Raw genomic sequence first — 17,716 nt, forward strand, 5'->3', positions numbered from 1 at the left:
AGGAAGGGCTCCTGATCTGGAACTCCATGGGATTTGAGAGAGGCAGCATTTGTCCCTGCAATTTCCCTGTGATGATCGAAGTGGGCAAAACAGCCACTTGAGCTTACACGTTGTTGTTGTTTGTTTGCACAAAACAAATGCATATGAATCAGAGGCTGGAGCTACAAAACTGGCTCAATACTTTTGCAGGATATTTATGTATTTGCCTGAGTTTGCATGAGTTAGTGGACTGATCAAGGATCTTTTAAATTCTAATCTGCAGCAGTTCTACTGATTTACAGAATGGGCTTGGGCACAGAGACAAGGGAACTGCTATCCCAAAGACCATTATCAGAGGAAGGTGGAAAAATCCCCATAATAGATAATTATTGCATAAATGGCCATAAAGGAAGTTCCTTTCTAACCCCAGACAACTAATGGCGGGTTTATATCCTGAAGCATGAGGATTTATACCTCTTTTATAGCTCAACCTGTTTTATGTAACTATGGATGTTCTCATTATCTATACAAATGTATAATCACTTTTTTTCACTTCTCGATTCCTTTTCCCATTTACACGGGGTCAGAGCTGCCCATGATTCTTTGCCACTCTTTCCTGCCCATGGCCCTGGTTTATAGGTCTTGGAGTTCCCGTCTTTTTCTCTTCAAACTTCTCTTGGTAGAGCCTTTCCAACATATCCTCAGTCTTCTATGAAGACTGATGAAGTGGTCTGTAGCCCACGTATGCTTAAATAAATTTGTTAGTCTCTAAGGTGCCACACGTACTCCTGTTCTTTTTTCAGTCTTCTATGTCCTTTCTTTTGATCCTTTTCCTCCCATGCTTTCTTTGCTGGCCATTCTTCTCTCATTTTTATCAAATGTTCAACTCACCTTAAATGTGTGTTCTCCAGTCTATTACTGAGAATCCCAAGTTCATCTTCCCTCTAATTTCTCCCATGCATACTCTGTTTAACCTCCACTTGCCTGCCAGTCACCCCAATATTTGCTACTACCTGTATCTTCTTTTCTTCCATCTCTCTATGATCCACCATTTCCAAACCATATAGCAAGCAGGGACAAACACCCACAGCACCAATATAAACATCTAATCCTTTTTTTTAAATCTTGCTTTGATATCTTGTGGCAGTGAGTTCCACAGGTCAGTCATGCATTGTATGAAAACAGGACCTCCACTCCTTCCCCTTTATGCCACTGCTGCATTCAAACACACTGACTCATCCAGGTATGTGTGTCTTATGGTCGGAGAAGTTTATTGTCTGACCTAACAAAGTCTTAAGCAACTTGCACAGGGAGCAAACTATGGCATCAAACCACATTCCTTACCTGTGTGAAAGCACGTGGTTACATTCCTATACACAACTACTTCCTTCTTGTTTTCTCCAGGTGATACCTGCCATAATGCAAACTGTATAAATGTGCAGGTTTAGTTAATTTCCTACAGCTGCAAGTGCTGTACCATGATCAATGAAAATGGAGTCAGAGGGCCCGTGTTTGCTGGAGTGACTGTTATCAAGGGATACCAGCAGAATAGGAAATGTGGGGAGTGACTCTGGAAGCAACTCAGCCACAGGGAAGGAGCCATGCACAGGGTTTAATAAAGTTCCACTTGTTCATCCTAACCTGCATTCAGCTTCACTCTTTGTGAATGAAACAGGTGCCCCAAGAAAAGCAGTGAGCATGGGATGAGTCACAACAGAGCAGTTTCAAAGCTGTTCTCTTTTTCCCCCACAAACCTTTCATGGATTTTCACACAGACAAAAAAATACAGTTCCAAACACTCTCAATCAAATGCCTCTCAGGTGTAATTCCAGCAAAGCTGCTCAAAGAAGTTAAACGGATGAATTTGGTACATTCGCCACAACAGAACTATGCACTGGCAAAAGATATTCCATCAAAGCACTTGGACCTCCAACATTATTATGAGTGCAATAAAGACCTCTTTTGTACTTTACATTAAAACACTCTGCCATAATGTTGCTGTTTTCACTTGTCCCCAAAGGTTCTATTCGGCGGCATTAAAGCCAAATTCTGTCCTCAATATATGCATGTAACACTGTCTAGGCTTTTATATAGTGCTCATCACCATGGTTTGCAAAGCAATGTGAATTTCCTACGCACAGCTGAGAACAGAATTTGGCTCAGACAATGCAGTTTTGAACTACCAAGAAACCATACTTTCTCTATCAATGGTATCCCTCTAGCCATGAAGCATTCTCCCTCTCACCTGCTCCCCTCCCCTCAGAGCATTAACCCATTAGTATCATTAGCCAGAACCACTTAAAAACCCATTCCAATTAATATGCATTATTTATACCTGGGATAAACCATAGTACAAGCCTCCTCCATGAAGAATCTAGAAAGCAGCAATAAATTCCAGCCTCCACCTTGCCTAGCACAGCTTGAACAACGAGAAGCAGATACAAGAGTGAAATATATCCCAAGATATTTTACTCCTATATCTGTTTTCTACAACACTGTCTAGTTCATTCTCTGCTCATTGCATATCTGCTTGTATTCATAACTGTGAGGTGCATGGAGTGGTTTGGGGGGAACAACTGATTCTTATGGGAACCTTTTATTTCTTTTTCAGTAACCCTTATTGGTGAGTTTCACTGTGAACAAAGGACATTATGCTCTTTAAAATACCCATCCTGATTCTGGCAAGTGTAAGGATATCACTAATCTGTTCTGTCTCCACAGTCAGAAAACATAATTACTGATCTACTTTGTGCACTAATCTCTCTCTTCCTCCACAATCCTCTGAAATAAAACTGGTCAGGAATATTTTGTCACAACTTTTTTTTTTTTTGGTCAAAATATACCAATTTGTCAAAACCGAAACTTTTCATGGGAGGTCACAGTTTTGATTAATGTGTCGACTCAGAAAAAAAAAACATTTTAAAACATTTGAAATTGTCAAAACAGAACATTTTGAAATTTTCAGAATGAAGAATACTAACTGTCTGTTCAAAATAACTTTTTGGTTCAAAAACTAAGCATATTAGAATTTTAAAAAAGTTTTTAAAAATGAAAATGGTCAAAATCAAAACAACCTAAATTATCAAAAGAAACTTTTTGAATGACCCAAACCAGGGTTTTTTTGGGGGGGGGGGGGAAGGATGGTGGGGGAGTGAGGTTCTGTTTTCAGAAATTCCAAGATTTCAACTCTGTCCCAATTCGGAACAGGAATATTTGTTGATAGATCAAAAATTTTCAAATCCCCCAAGCTCTGTTTTGAAAACTCTTGATGTAAATGGACTCACTTAACACAAATTCATCTCTTGATAGTCTCTAGAATCCAGCACCTCCTCCCTTCCAGCCATCTTATTCTATAATCTTGAGTGCTAATGTAATTTCCATAGTAACTACAGGTGACCCTGTAAAAAATGTGCTCATCTTGCTCAGTGAAGTGCACAAGCCTTTGTTTTAAACCAATGTCTCTCTGCTGATGGACCAAATGAAAATCTGAACAAGGCCACATGAATCTTTTCTCTCCAGCTGCTACTCCAGAATCCATGTTGGACACAGCTGTTGCTAATGCAGCTACAGGATGCTGCATTTTCTTCTATCTTGGGTTGTCACCTTCTCCAGCAAATGCAGTATTTTATCCTCAGATGCTGCAGGAATTTCAGTTTAAAAGAATATGTTTCAGGCCCTCCTGGTTGCAAAGGAAATCTTGAACACGTTACCTGGACATAACCTATGCACTGACGTCTGCCTGAGTCTGCAGACAGCCTCCAGCAAAGGAAGAAGCAGCAGCCAATACAGCCAATGAGGAAGCTGCCACACCTCCCCCATAAATCCCCCCTCTCCCCAGTTCTGAAGCTAGGGAGTACATGGGTGTGTTGGTTGCCTCTCTGTGCTCTGTTAGACTGGCTCTTTCATGGTGTAATGCACCCCCCAAAGCTGCCCAAAATTTGGCCAGTAATTAATTCATTCAAAGAACAAATCTGCTATCTACTTTACACCGTGTCTACCCATGGGTTCCTGACTATTTAGCCTTGTTCTGGCTCAGCCTACAAAGCAGTCCTTCATTGGCAACACAGAGCGAGGCTCCGGTCAATCCCATGCTGGGCTTGATCAGCTTTGGTGATCAACCTCATTTCATCATTCAGAATGCCGTGGGTCACCGAAGGGAGAGGCCACTCGGCTACTGTATGTTGGGTCCTGCTGGCCAACAGGAAAATCAGGCTCTGGGTCTATATTCCTGAACTGCAGTTGACTCAGCCCCGCGTTTGCCCCATCCCTTTTGGTAATGCAGTGCAATCTTACCCTCTCTTTTTAATCCTACTACCTAGCATGGCTATAAAGCTTCCTCAGCACATCAGACATCAGCTTGAAGAGTGTCTGAGGCGACGCAGGCTGAAGCTAGAAAAGAGCATGCCCTTCTGACATTCATCGGCCCTGGAAAACATGCCGTACCCTAACTTCCAGACACAAACACTGCATAGAAGGAGATGCTATCACAGCAGAGGAAAGCCTCTGGCTTTAATGCTGCAATGGAGAGGGGAGTAAAACACAAATCTGGCAGTCTACTAAACAGGGAAATTATTTGTCATGAATGTGTCTTAGTTATTCTTAGAAAGAAGCTTAATCCTAAGAAAGTGTGCAGCTAGAACAGAAACACAAGTTAAATTAAAGTCTTTAGTTCTGATCTCCTAGATTGGGTTTTGTGTTCTCTAGTGTGCTTTATTTGGCTGGTGCTCTACCAAATACAGAAGCAAATATTGGAAAAGAGAAAAACATTGCTGAAAAATCATAAAGTGATGACTGGCATAGGATTACCTCCTGTTCTAACAATCTAGATATATTATTTGGTGAATCCATAACAGGAACACTTAGCAATAGCCAATCCCTACACCCCCCCCAAGCCCATAAAAAATGCTACTTTACATATGCATTTATTACCATTGCAGACAATGTGCTGTGTATAATATCCACTGATTGCATTTGGACTACAGTACTTTTTGTCTTGTCTTTTTGTTACACAGACACATGCTGATACCCTTAAAATGCTCTTTGGCTGCACTCAGACTTGCCTTAGGAAAACAAAAGTTGGGAATCTTTTGGTCAGTGTGTCTGAAAATCTCTGCACAAGCAGAGGCAAGAGTTGAATTGCCTGCAGGATGAGCGTGAACGAAAAGTTAGAAAGAAACTGACACCCCACTCAAAACTAGTGGGATTCTTTAGCAAATGTGCCACAATCGCATATTCCCAAATTCTTCCTCTCTAAACCATTTGCTGAAAGGAAACAGCTTCTCCTGCACCAGAACAAAAGAACAGCAAATCAAACCAATTGTACAGAGAACGAACAATATCCCTCTTACCTCTCTTTCAGTCGACAGATGCAAAATATACAATCGTGGCGTGTGCTGGGGTTACACAAGAAGATGCACTGTTGCTTTCAGAACAGCACGAGGCCTATCCTGTGTTCAGAAGCTGCCCCTGTCAGATTTTCCAACAGCAGAATTGTAGCCAAGTCCCTGCCCATGCCTGAAGAATTTCCTGAACAGCATTCCCGTTCTTTTTCTAACTGCTTTGAAACTACACTCGGCCTGTACTTCAATGAGGCTTTGTCAGGCCAAGTTACAGCTACTGGTCTGGCTCCAGATATCAATTGAAAACACATGTGTTTTGCATTCAAGAACCCTTCCCCCCGACACACCTCTGCATTGAGCCTGGGGGTAATGCATGTCTTTTGTGTGCAACTATAAAGCAAGCCATTTTGGCAACAAATTTGAATGTTAGAGTCATTTTCTGCAACAACTTTTCTTGAGAGTGGTAGGTTTTGCAGCTAATATCTCTACTGTTTCTTAACATTTTGCCAGTATCAATGGTCTTGGGCTGACCTAGGTTAGCAGGCAGCTTTCCCAGCACTAATAAAAGCAAAGAAAGATAGTGATTCAAATTTCAGTTCTCCACCACATTCCCCTTACCTTTGCCTCTGCCTCTCGTGAAATTTCAATTGCAAGAAAAGAAAAGATATTTTTATCCTCTCTAGATTCAGCTCAGCACATCAGAGCTGTGCCCTAATCTTGACATACACTCCTGTAGCTGCTTATGCCAAAAATAATACAATTATTTTTCAAGCACTTTCATTCCTTTAGCTGTGCTAAACCCTAAAAAATATTTAAAGCACTTTGGATCTCTTCTTCCAGGAAATTAACATTACTGTGATCTTGGCTTAAACAAAAAGACATAATGTTGTACCTTTAATCAAAATGGGTCCCACTTCTTAGTATCTGTAATAATTTCCAGATGACACCATAGGTCAACATAATGAAAGGGTTTTGGGTTGCTTTAGATGCCCTGTAATTGACACGTGCCTGTGAAGGCAGCTTGGGTAGATGTGGAAACATACATGGATGTCCCCCTCTTTCACCACAGTTAAGCCCCACCAAAGACGAACAACAGCAGCAGAGTTGTCAAGGTAACAATACAGAAAAGAGATAGTTTAAAGAGCGAGAGTAATATTTTTTCCCTTCACGTTCTCTTTCTAAACCATGTAGACCAGTTTCATCAGTTTATTCTTTTCTGTGAGTTACTGAGGCGCATAGTTCAGTGGGAGTGTTTATATGAGACATAAACACAGTCAAGAGTCAAAAGTATACAAACCTTGTAAGTGAGAGGCTTGTATATGGTCTGATCCAACGCCCATTGCAGTCAATGGTAAGTCCACTGACTTTAGTGGGCTTCAGATCAGGTCCACAGTTTTTAAACTAAGGGCTGAGGGAAAGCACACAGATGCAGAGTACCACCTGGTTTGGACAGAGGCATTCCTTGCAGGGGTGGGGTGGGGTGGGGGGGAGGATCTATTAATGGAGATTCTCTAGGTCCTAGTAAAGAGGAGAGAACAGATGATGATAAAATACAGGTAGTATCTGATGAGAAACAACCAAATGAAAAAAGTCCCATTCAATTACATCATGTAACGGCAGACAGCTAAAAAGTGACAAGTTTTTGAAGTGCTTATTTACAAATGCTAGAAGTCTAAATAATAAGATGGGTGAACTAGAGTGCCTCGTATTAAATGAGGATATTGATATAACAGTAAATAAGGAAGTGTTATTTACTCCTTCTCATAACACAAGGACTAAGGGACACCAAATGAAATTAATAGGTAGCAGGTTTAAAACAAACAAAAGGAAGTATTTTTTTCCACACAACACCTTGCCAGAGGATGTTGTAAAGGCCAAGACTATAACAGGATTCAAAAAAGAACTAGATAAGTTCATGGAGGATGGGTCCATCAATGGCTAATAGCCAGGATGGGCAGGGATAGTGTCCCTAGCCTCTGTTTGCCAGAAGCTGGGAGTGGGCGATGGGATGGATCATTTGATGATTACCTGGTCTGTTCATTCCTTCTGGGGCACCTGGCATTGGCCACTGTTGGAAGACAGGACACTGGGCGAGGTTGACCTTTGGTCTGACCCAGTAGGGCCATTTTTATGTTCTTATAGAGACAGGCTTCGCACTCCCTCCTGATCAGGGTATCTCTAGACTGGACAGTTCCTCAACTATACCGTGATTTTCCCAGCAAAACAGGCTGCCTAAGCAGGCTTCTCGTTCCTTCTCTTCAGAGACTAACAGCGGAATGATAGCCAGTGGTTATAAGTTACCACATAGCACTTCCTATGCCAGTATATTTATTCTTAGGGTATAGGCATTACAGAAAAAACTTATTAAAACAATAAAATAATCTACACGCAAGATTACTGGAAATTGCCCCCAAACAGTTTCCAGCATGGGCTCTGGCAGGCAAGCCCCTTCCTACACCCAAAGAGGTGTCTTTTGTGGTCATAAGTTCATAACAGTCTCAGTTGAGAACTAGCACACATATGAAAAGTTTAAAGAAAAGGAGTACTTGTGGCACCTGAGAGACTAACACATTTATTAGAGCATAAGCTTTCGTGAGCTACAGCTCACTTCATCGGATGCATTTGGTGGAAAAAACAGAGGAGAGATTTATATACACACACACAGAGAACATGAAACAATGGGTTTATCATACACACTGTAAGGAGAGTGATCACTTAAGATAAGCCATCACCAACAGCAGGGGGGGGAAGGAGGAAAACCTTTCATGGTGACAAGCAGGTAGGCTAATTCCAGCAGTTAACAAGAATATCAGAGGAACAGTGGGGGGTGGGGTGGGAGGGAGAAATACCATGGGGAAATAGTTTTACTTTGTGTAATGACTCATCCATTCCCAGTCTCTATTCAAGCCTAAATTAATTGTATCCAGTTTGCAAATTAATTCCAATTCAGCAGTCTCTCGTTGGAGTCTGTTTTTGAAGTTTTTTTGTTGAAGTATAGCCACTCTTAGGTCTGTAATCGAGTGACCAGAGAGATTGAAGTGTTCTCCAACAGGTTTTTGAATGTTATAATTCTTGACGTCTGATTTGTGTCCATTCATTCTTTTACGTAGAGACTGTCCAGTTTGGCCAATGTACATGGCAGAGGGGCATTGCTGGCACATGATGGCATATATCACATTGGTAGATGCGCAGGTGAACGAGCCTCTGATAGTGTGGCTGATGTGATTAGGCCCTATGATGGTATCCCCTGAATAGATATGTGGACAGAGTTGGCAACGGGCTTTGTTGCAAGGATAGGTTCCTGGGTTAGTAGTTCTGTTGTGTGGTGTGTGGTTGCTGGTGAGTGTTTGCTTCAGATTGGGGGGCTGTCTGTAAGCAAGGACTGGTCTGTCTCCCAAGATCTGAGAGAGCGATGGCTCGTCCTTCAGGATAGGTTGTAGATCCTTGATGATGCGTTGGAGAGGTTTTAGTTGGGGGCTGAAGGTGATGGCTAGTGGCGTTCTGTTATTTTCTTTGTTGGGCCTGTCCTGTAGTAGGTGACTTCTGGGTACTCTTCTGGCTCTGTCAATCTGTTTCTTCACTTCAAGAATTATTACATTCAAAAACCAGTTGGAGAACACTTCAATCTCTCTGGTCACTCGATCACAGACCTAAGAGTGGCTATACTTCAACAAAAAAGCTTCAAAAACAGACTCCAACGAGAGACTGCTGAATTGGAATTAATTTGCAAACTGGATACAATTAATTTAGGCTTGAATAGAGACTGGGAATGGATGAGTCATTACACAAAGTAAAACTATTTCCCCATGGTATTTCTCCCTCCCACCCCACCCCCCACTGTTCCTCTGATATTCTTGTTAACTGCTGGAATTAGCCTACCAGCTTGTCACCATGAAAGGTTTTCCTCCTTCCCCCCCCTGCTGTTGGTGATGGCTTATCTTAAGTGATCACTCTCCTTACAGTGTGTATGATAAACCCATTGTTTCATGTTCTCTGTGTGTGTGTATATAAATCTCTCCTCTGTTTTTTCCACCAAATGCATCCGATGAAGTGAGCTGTAGCTCACGAAAGCTTATGCTCTAATAAATTTGTTAGTCTCTAAGGTGCCACAAGTACTCCTTTTCTTTTTGCGAATACAGACTAACACGGCTGCTACTCTGAAACCTATGAAAAGTTTAGTCCACCCTTTATATAGTCCCGGGTGAAACGTTGATCTGAAGTGTCCAGGAGTACATAGTTAGCAGACAATGAGTCTCTCCGCAAGGCTTAGTTTCCAAAGGCCTTCCGAGTACCTCCTCAGAAACTCACTTCCCACATATTGTCCCAGTTTTTGCAACTTCCTAACATTTACATTAGTCAAATCCCTAGAAAAATTACAGATAATCCTATAATAACAAGGAAGCAATTGCATTTTTAATATAATGGACACCAAAGGTGTTAAACTTAATTCAATAAGATTTAACTTAATTCCATAAAGCTTATCTTAATTTTGTAAGGTTAGTCCTAAACATTGTCAGTCTGTCATACCATAATTCCTAATTATAGCATATTTTCTGTGTTAATGGCATGATCGCAAGTATACACATGGAGGGTTGACAGCATTAATATTGCCTTTTTTTTTTTTTTTTTGCAATGGTGTAATTAGTAGGCCTAGTGTATAAATATTGACATTAAAGCTGTGAGGCATCACACAAACTGCATTGGTACTTAAGGGAACCTGAATGTGAATTGCATTACTGTCTAACTATTTTGTCATCAAGAAACACATAGAAAGATCCTTGGAGTTCAGCCATTTTGCCGGAGTTGTTTTCATCTCTTCTCATTTGTACACATTATGTTTAAATGTTTTCAAGCCTCAGTACTGTGGCTTAAAAGCACTGAGGTTTATAATTATTGAGCCGTCCTTTGTATTGCTTCCAATGCTACCTAAGCTCTATGAACTGTGCAAGTATAAACTTGAGATTATATTGACATAATTATCTACATACCTACCATTATGTCTCAGTGCTGACAGGGCTTGGAGGACTCAAAGAACATTGGAGATCTCTGCAATCAATAATATTAAAGCTCCAGTTTCCTAGAAATCAGAGATCAAAATGCGTCAGGATTTCCATTTTGTATGGCAAAGCTTCTCCACCAGGCAATTCACAGAAGCTCTGGCTGCTGCACTCAAGTTATCCATGTAAGGTCCACAATACTGTGCGTTACTAACAGGGGGGAAGCTTATGCCACCCTTATTCATACTGGGTAGCACCTTGCTCCACAAGCAGCATCTTTGGCTTCAATGGGACCATTTGTATATTAAGATGTTCCTCAGTGTAAGGCCAAAATCAGGCACAAAACTGGCTGGAACCAGAACACAACAGGTTCATAATACTCGTAAAACAGGAAACTTTTCCTTAAAGTTTGTTGCATTTAAGCTTGACCTGTAGTCAGGCTCACAGTGTTATCCAGTGGTAGCTGAAACCACGTTCTTCAATACATGCCATTGATATATAAATACACAATTAATTCAGCTTAATGGCTAATACCTAGTTGCATACCAGCATCACCACCACCTTGCCCCTATACCCACAGCTCTTGTGCTATGACAATTTCAAGGAGTGAGATTTCCAATGTCTCACTGAGACATTCAAAAACTTTCATATAAAAACCACAACAAAACAGAAAGAAAGCACCTGCCAGGTGAGCTACAGTGTGTAGGCACCTGAGGTGGAGGAAGAAATCAGCAAAAAGCGTTTTTAAATTCTGAATTAGATAATTCAGCAATCTCTAGTTTTTTCCCATCCTCTGACTACTCATAAGTATTAACCCATTAACTATTTCAAAATATGAGAATAAGGAGAAAGGGTAATTTCTCACACATTTTATCTCAGTTTTAATGTGTTCATAATCAGTTGCAGGCTTGGACCTTAGTTACAGATGTGTGACAATTATTCATACTTGAAAAATGAATTCATGCAGGACAAAAGTCTAGGATTGACGGGAGCCCTGTCTCTTTAAATTCAGAGGTAATGTAGATAATGAGCTCTCTGATAAGTTAACTCTTTTGGCCAGGGATAGTAAACAAAAGAAAGGAGGTTATACTGGCACTGTGAAACGACTTCTCCCAGCAGTGCTGAGGGGGGATGCGGACCTTTCTGGCCCTCTGCTAGCCAGCAAAGCATTCAAGTATGCGTTTCACTTTAAGCACATGGGCAGCCCCACTGAATCTGGATATGCACCTGACATAAGATCCCTGTAACAGAATGCTAAACTGTATTATACTATTCAGCCTCTGTGTGGTGCTGTGTGTAACATACCTTAGTGTTAAAGCACCTTGGGGTACTTCTACACTGAGATAAAAAATCCCGGCACTGAGTCTCAGAGCCCTGGTCAGTTGGGTTGGGCAATGGGGCTAACACCTGCAGGGTGGACGTTTGGGCTTGGGATAGAGCCCGGGCTCTGAGACCCTCCCTGACATGCAGTGTCTCTCTCAAGGAAGGAAGCTCTGTTACCAGTCCATATCTGGTAACGAAGCCTGACCTGCGAGTAGCAGCCCTGCAACCTGCCGTGTACAAGGCGTATGTGACAATCCCAGCCTTACCTATCCCCTGGCTTCAAAGCATTCTGGATCTGATTTTTGCAATTTGTCCCCATCTGTAGTTAACACACAGCAGCACGCTGACAGCTAAAGCAAGACAAGGTAAAAACGGGTCCACAGAATTAAGCATCTTAAAAGCAGTGCTGACAATAACGCTGAGTTAGTCCAGTAGTCTGAGTGGCTTCCATAATGCTGCTAAAATAACAGGCACTCCATCAGACCCATTCTGAGAGAAACAAAAACCGAAATCTTAAAAGAGGCCTGTGGGGCAGATTCTGTCCTTGGTTACACCTCGGTAAATCCAGAGCAACTCCAATGACCTCAATTTTCTTACTAGAGCCAATGGATTTCCCCCAGATTTAGACAGAAGCTGGCCCTGTATGCAGAGCGGAGAGGCTCTGACCGGCATGATTTGCCTTAAGGACTGGGGACAACAATGTGAAAGTGGATCCGAAAGGTACAAATCCTCCCATCTCTGATATGTGATGACCACAATCGTCTCACATTGGGCCAGCTGACACAAAACAAGCATCACATTCCCAGGTGCTAGGCAGACAGAGATTTAGCACGTTGGCACTCAGCCTTTGGAGAATTATCAGGTCATTGCCATTACCACACACTTGCTGCCAAATGCCTGGATCTGACAGCGGACCCTTCTGCACTCCTGCTCCCATTGTCAGACAGGCATCCGAGGTGGATTAGAAGCTGAGAGAGGAGGCAGTGGGTATGGCGAGGTATGTCTACAATGAAAAGCCTCGGCTGGCCTACATATGGGCTTGCAGAGCTATAAAATTGCAGTGTAAATGTTTGGGCTTGGGCTGAAGCCTGGGTTATGGGACCCCGCATGGGGGAGGGTCCCAGAGCCCAGGCTCCAGCCTGAGCCCGAATGTCTTTACTGCAACGTTATAGCCCCGCTGCCTGCGCCAGTTGACACGGGCCATTCGTGAGTGTTTTATTGCAATGTAGACATACCCACAGAGCTTTCATTGCCTGCACTGAGAAGGGCTGGAGGCAAGGGAGATTTCTGACTTGGTATAACCTGCCAATAACGTGGACAATGTTCAGTGTTATACATGCTGACCCAAACTACTTGTGTTAGGCAATTCTCCAGGTCCAGGACCTGTGAATTCCCTGAATTCATTTATAGATCATAGGTTCACTAATCAGAAAACCTCTGCATCATGTCTCACCAAGGCTATTTCCCCAGTATTTCAGCCTCTTCAGCCAAACACCGATTGTCATGCAATACACTCCGCCCCCACCAACCCACACCTGCTAATTAGTCTGATAATTTCTATCATTTGCAGGTTCTTCGTGGAAATAATTTAAGGCGTACAGACCAGCAGAGCTTGTTATTAGGTAATATGGAAAGTGTTCCTTTTCATTTCTCTGGCAACACTAATGTAATTACCCTGAATCATTCTAACACTACGTAGGCTGTAATTTTCAAGGCAACATTACCATTAGAGAGTCCTGTTCCGTGAGATGGGGGCATGGGGCTTTCTTACATTCTAGATGATATTCACCAATAGCATGAAATGTCTTCATTTACATTTTTAAACAGAAGGCATGTCTCCATACACAGACACACAACCTTACCCACCCTTCCCCCTACTCTTAGCAGGGCTGTCATGAGAAATGCAAAAAAGAGACCTTCATGATTAATATTATACAGATGTAAGAGCAAATATTCTGTTGGCAAGGCCAATAATTATTCTTCTATTAAAGTCTTAACGTTGCCTGTATTTATTACCCTTATGTGAGCACCCCCTGGCCTTATTCATTCACAAATCAGGTTAAATGCATGCAGCTGCTCTACAAGCTTCTTCTGATATACTATTCTGATGAAGAAAAATCTCCACCTTGGCCTGGAATAATCATCTTTCAGGGGTGAAAGGTTCGGTTTCCCTGCAGGTTCCATCATGCTCCTCTTTCTGAGTACAGACATGTCGTGCTACCTAAATTTAATGCAGATACAGTCGCTGGTCAAACTAGTTTCAGAGTAGCAGCCGTGTTAGTCTGTCTCTGCAAAAAGAAACTAGCAGTCTGTGTATAGCACAGTCATTTCCCTTCCACTCCTCATTACTTTTATTCTGTTGGGAAAGAAAGCTGCGCTTGTTTCTGTTACTCGCTGTACTTTTATTATATCATGGGATATGAGACCATCTGATGCAAGAGAATTTGGTTCTACAGAGCACTCTTCATAAGCAGCATCTCTGTATTTTTACAAAGCAATGAATGAGATATTGGTAGAACAGTAACTAGACAGACAATCTGTTACCCACAAACCACCTCGGACGCTGCCATCTAGTTTTATGAGCTGGGGTACCTCATCCTGGATGCCAGGACTTGCAGATAATTCCATGGAATCTTTCACTGCCTTCTTGACAGCTTCTTGAGATGAGCAGAACTGATCATGGTGCAGTGTGTCTAATGGAAAGGGGAGCACTCTGCTAAATGAGCATCGCCCAAATCCTCTTCCCGCTGCAGTGTCAGCCATGGGCCATGAGGTCAGTACCCCGCCAGGTGTCGGGTTTGTAATCCAGACCCTGCGGCAACGAGATGACAGTGCGACTAATTGAGTTACATGCACCTTTGGCCAAATGTTGCAGATTCTTCCTCTCTGCAGCCACCCTGCAACTCATCAGTAAGAGGAGATTAGACACCTGCAATGGTACATAGCAGATCTCATGGCTCTATATGGGTATAGAGGAAAAGGGGGGGATACTGTTGTGCCTCTCAAGATAATATATCAAGTCTCAGTAAAAAGAGACTGAGAGAAAAGCTTAAAAGGGTGGTTGACATGATCATTGAACTAGACCAATGTCCCCTGGGGACCAGTGGAGAACAAGAGGCAATGCTCTGAGAAACCTTTTGATGACTGGCTGAGAGGAAATCTTGCCTGGTCTCGATGACTCCAGAACTCTCAATAGGGGTGAGGGATATATTTTCAAGGTGTTTACCTTGAAGTTCATGGAGACACCATTGGGCAAAAATTCCAGAATCTCACCGATCCTTACAGATCTGCATCAGATCTGTTGATCCCTGAATCTGTGTTTGAAATCCAACCAAATGGAGGAGTGTTTTCTACTGGCACAATGTCTGACAGCATGGAAATCACTTGAATGGAGAATCCTTTTCTCTTCCGCTGTAACTGTTGCTTCTCAAATTACAGGCACATAAATTTTGCCTTCTGGTTCTGGATGACCTACTGGACCCTGAGTTAGTGTCCAGAATAGGACAATGAGAAAATTTGTGCCGGGTCCCATCTGATCTTTTGCAAAGTTCTGGCTGAGACAGAGTCAGAAAGGCAGTCTTTTGGGTCTGCTAGGAATAGAAAGTCCAGAGGGCTTTTGAAAAGAGACCCTTGAGACGGGCAAAGAAGATGTGTGTCTTGTGAATGATTTGGGGGTTCAAAGAAGGTCTATCTTCAGTTATCCAAATCTTTCTGTTAAGAGGGGGAATGCTATTGGATTGAGGCTCCACTCTGCTGCTGCTGAGTTTGCCCTTGATGTGGAGGGCGTGCAGTGATAGACGCTCTCTCCCCCTACCAAGCTGGGCAGGGGATTGAGCTTTCCTGGAGTGGAGGATCAACCAGGACCGTCCCTGCCTATGGAAATCTACTACAACAACCAGACTCTTTGCCCCAATTCAAAGACAGTATCTTTCTTGTTTAAGAGTTATAAATAAAGCTGCCACAGCTCTTCCAGCCCACCGCACCAGACCGCTGCAGACTTTAGTTCCAGTGTGACACACGTTACCCAGGGTTATGCAGCTATAGTGTTATGGCAATGAGCTCTGGACCCTTCCCAGGCAGAGGTGGAGGGAAAAAACTGTCTAGCTCATCAGCTGGAGGGGCTTAGTGCCAGGTTTTTAAAAGGTATTCTGGCACCTGACTCCCATTGAAATCAATGGGAGTTAGGCACCTAACTACCTTTAAAAATTTGACCCTTAGTCTTCACTCCAGTGATAGACAGGTCTGGTACTGCCTCCAAATTTCTGTGTTAACTAAAGACCCATGGTAAGAATCAATGGATCTGCATATGAAGAAGAATATATAGTTTCAAGACAATAGTTGAAGGGGGATGTGTGTATTCCCTTCTCTTCCTCTAAAGATTTAAGATTCAATTCACTATTCAGTCCTTGCAATTTTCTTTTTCTTCTAAACTTCTTTCTCGGAGGAGAGCCTATAATTATAATCATGGATTGTCTAAGAGCACAGTGGTTCACATTCCAGCAACCTTCTCTCATACGAGACTGCTGAAATCTTTATTATGGTTGTCAAGATTCCTCTCCCACTCTGAACTCTAGGGTACAGATGTGGGGACCTGCATGAAAGACCCCCTAAGCTTATTCTTACCAGGTTAGGTTAAAAACTTCCTCTAGGTACAAACTTGCCTTGTCCTTGAACCCTACAATGACACCACCAAGCACGTTAAACAAAGAACAGGGAAAGAGCCCACTTGGAGACGTCTTCCCCCAAAATATCCCCCCAAGCCCTAAACCCCCTTTCCTGGGGAAGGCTTGAGAAAAATCCTCACCAATTTGCATAGGTGAACACAGACCTAAACCCTTGGATCTTAAGAACAATGAAAAAGCAATCAGGATCTTAAAAGAAGAATTTTAATTAAAGAAAAAGTATAAGAATCACCTCTGTAAAATCAGGATGGTAAATATCTTACAGGGTAATAAAATTCAAAACACAGAGACTCCCTCTAGGCAAAACCTTAAGTTACTAAAAGACACAAAAACAGGAATATACATTCCATTCAGCACAGCTTATTTACCAGCCATTTAAACAAAAGGAAATCTAACGCATTTCTAGCTAGATTACTTACTAACAAGTTCTAATACTCCATTCCTGTTCTGTTCCTGGCAAAAGCATCACACAGACAGACAGACTCTTTGTTCCCCCCCACCCCCCGCCCTCCAGCTTCGAAAGTATCTTGTCTCCTCATTGGTCATTTTGGTCAGGTGCCAGCGAGGTTATCTTAGCTTCTTAACCCTTTAGAAGTGAAAGGGTTTTTCCTCTGGCCACGAGGGATTTTATAGTTCTGTATACAGAAAGGTGGTTACCCTTCCCTTTATATTTATGATAATGGTCCTGGAAGAACAGATGCACTTTAATTCCTTAACAAACTACTGTGGATAAATTAAAAGTTCATCTTTACGGCTGGGCTTTATTCCTGCTGTAACCAAATGCACAATACAGGTGGAAACCTCTCCAGGTTTGGCTGCTTTGGAATTTTCATCGCTGCCAATCGAAGTATCCGGATATGAACAGCAGTGATGCATGTCATGCCCCACCCTTAATGCTAAAAATAACCCCCATATGCTCCAGATACTCTCCAATGGGAGCAATAGATTAGGAAAAGGCAAGCAGGGCTGAGGGATAGTTGAAGCACTGGCTCCTCCACCCAAGCACTCTTGTTGGGGAGAGTAGCAGGCGCAAAGACAAGTAAGCTGTTTCTTTTCAAGAGATAACAGTAATTTACCTTCAGTATAACAGGGAGCAATGTCTCCTAGGACTTCCCTTGGGCTGGTACCACTTACATACCACCCCTTGGCGCAGGGCTGTACCTAAAATCACAATCTAGCCCTAAGAGATATTGCATTTTTACCCTGGTAGTTAAAAGTCCTTTACGGCATCCTCTAATCATTCAGCAAGGCCTGTCCACCGCATGCCACATCACTTAAATGGTATGGTGGCATGGGAGTAAACTTCCCCCACGCTTAGAAATAAGGAAGTAAGACGCAGTTATAGTCCAAAGTGTTAAATTAAATCCCTTTCCCACTAAACCACTTGCCAAATACA

The 17,716-nt window shown here is 42.4% G+C and overlaps 1 protein-coding gene across 4 annotated transcripts in view; it reads right to left on the minus strand.

The window, feature by feature from the left end:
- The window catches only part of SGCD (sarcoglycan delta), a 532,111-nt gene that overhangs the window by 210,154 nt on the left and 304,241 nt on the right, over positions 1-17,716 (minus strand). For 2 of the 4 annotated variants that reach the window (XM_043520275.1, XM_038414952.2), the window contains exon 1: positions 5,328-5,590. The exons of the other annotated variants lie outside the window; for them this stretch is intronic. The gene's annotated coding sequence lies outside the window, so the exon portion shown is untranslated. Of the gene's footprint in view, positions 1-5,327; positions 5,591-17,716 lie in introns of those variants that run through there. 4 annotated transcript variants of the gene reach the window in all.

This window comes from Dermochelys coriacea, chromosome 8 (assembly GCF_009764565.3).
Source record: "Dermochelys coriacea isolate rDerCor1 chromosome 8, rDerCor1.pri.v4, whole genome shotgun sequence".
Classification (NCBI taxonomy): Eukaryota; Metazoa; Chordata; order Testudines; family Dermochelyidae; genus Dermochelys; species Dermochelys coriacea.